Genomic DNA, 2,619 nt, shown 5'->3' with positions numbered 1-2,619 from the left:
TTCCTCTCCCCTTTTGTATAAAAAAAAGTAATTGTGATTTTGATTTCCGTCACTTTGTGTTATAAAGAGGTTAATTTTGAAAAATATGTGATAAAATTTAGAGAATTATTTTTAAAATAATTTCCATTATAAGAATATAAAGTTATTGGAAGGCAAGACTTGCCTCTTAATAAAATGTAAAATCTCTCTTTTCAATCTTACTATTTGATTTATTTTCATTGAAATTAATATACTATTACCGACTTCGATAGTTTTCTCACTTTGACCACTTCGTTAAGCTTTTATAAGTTAATATTTGGCCGCCATGGAAATTATGTAAAATTAAACCTCATGATTTTTGTGCATATTTTCGAATTATTCTTTAAAATATTATTCGCAATTAGTTAATTTAATCAATTATATATTTCGATTTCAAAAAAAAAAATGCTTCAAAAAATATTGTTAGTAGAATTTTTTTTTTCTTCTATGGAAAATTTAGACTGAATTATTAATTGTACATTTATTTATTAAATTTTATAAGTATGAAATCAAAATAGAGGCTCAAATTTTGTTGTATATATTATCTATACAACCATTTATTTGGAGTGACATTTCTTCAGTGTTTTTAGAATTTGCATATTTATAGTTCTTCGATTCAGTTAAATGTTAGTATCATCAAATTGTCTCTTCAAATTCTATACTCATTGTCCCAATATCTATTTTAGGCGATCTCACTGAAGCTGAAATAGATTTCTTATAATAGCTCCGAAAAAAAAACTGATACAAAAGATTGAAGAATTAATTTCTAAGTACATATTTAAAATTTGTAAAATTGTTTCTAATATGCACTAAAGAATTTTCACACAAATATATGAAATTATCCGTAAATAATGGAAGGAAATATTCCTTACACCAAAACAAAGATTTAATTTGGATAGGAATGGATACTACCATCCTATAAACCATAATAATCTATGTCAAATTCTCGAAAGTTGGAGCATAAATAGAAAATTTTATGTTAGGGAAACCAGTCAAATATATTATTTTCGTATCGATCTCTGTTAGAAGAAAACCTAAAGATTTGTGTTATTATACTCAGTTACAGTGTTTTTTTTTTATTTATCAAATTTTTGTTTAGGTTCATTTTTTTTGGTTATTTAGTAAAACTATATTGTTATATTCTTAAGTGTAATAAATTGGAAGTACTCTATAGTTTTGTTGCTAGTTCCCTGATTTTTATTTTATACATTTTAGGCAAAGTTTTATGATTGCAGAAAAGCAGTAAATTGAAAATAGATTTATTATTTTTGACAAAATATCAGGCATTCTTTATGATTCCCTGTTTTTGAAAATTTGCAACCAGGCAGTTTATTATTGTCCCTCGCACATTAAAGAAATTGTTTGGAATTTGCAAAAGGTTATTTTTAATTTTCTGCTTAATTGTCTTCATGTGAAATACGCCTTTAGTCGTTATTCAATGAGAATTCAATTTGGTTAAAACCAGTGATTTGAATTTTTCTCAACGAAGTAAATTAGGCTAATGATCTTTTTCGTCATACAAGAGTATTCAAAACTCAGACTTTCTTTTAAAGATCAAAGTATTCGCACCACTCTCAAATATCTTGTCAGGTTGAGATGTACTTTTGTTTACTTTTTAGACAAACGGCATTAGGTATAGTCTCTTCTCAAATTCAAACAAAAATATAAAAAAATTATAGAGTGTCCAAAAACATTTTGTTATAAATTTTTTTTAAAACTACATGGGATGTTACTTAAAAATACGGATATAGTGATTCTTTGAGGCGATTTATTGTTTAATTTTAGAAAAAAAAAGTATTGTACTTATTCTGTAGCATTTAGTGGCTATTCAAAAACATTTGATAAAAATGTTAGCAGAGCTTTGCCAGAAAACAAAAAATAATTTATAATAATTTGTTCAAGTGCAATAATTAGATATTTTTGTAATAAAGATTAAGGATTTAACAATATTATTAGCATTTTTATTGGAAAAGAATAGTGGTTATTTCGAAGTCGTTGAATCCTAAAAAGTGAATTTAAAAAGTTTGATAGTTAACAATGATGATGGAAAAGTTCAGTTATTAGACAAAAATACCCACTTTTGCCAATAATACACTCAGAATGTTATCTTCGTCTATTAGTGCATTCACTTGCACCAATAGTGCCCGCAGAGTATGACAGTGAACGGTACAGTGTAATGATTAAAACTGGAAAAGATTTTGTAATCTACGTACCACTAAGAAAGATTTCCTCAATTATTTATACTATGAAAGTAAGCATGAATTAAATGTGGCTAAATTTTCGATTCCATTGGAGTTTTATTTTAGGAATTTTCTATGAAAGCGGAAATGTGATAAAATAATAAATCAGATAACACTTACCAACGTAAATATTGATGTTAGTTAATTAAAATTAACGACGGTTTTATCTCGTTATTCATGCATCGGGTCCAAAAAGTTCTAGAAACTTTGTTGCTTAGATTGTCCGAAAGCGAATATTACGCTACAAAAGTTAATAATCAAATTCATAGAATCACGCTTTTCATTTTCTCTCATTTTTAAGTGACATTCTATATATTTTATTAAAAATTGTTGTATGCATGTGATTTTTCTGGGTATGATT

The sequence above is a fragment of the Chrysoperla carnea genome, chromosome 1, assembly GCF_905475395.1.
Source record: "Chrysoperla carnea chromosome 1, inChrCarn1.1, whole genome shotgun sequence".
Lineage (NCBI taxonomy): Eukaryota > Metazoa > Arthropoda > Insecta > Neuroptera > Chrysopidae > Chrysoperla > Chrysoperla carnea.
This window is presented reverse-complemented; position numbering follows the sequence as displayed.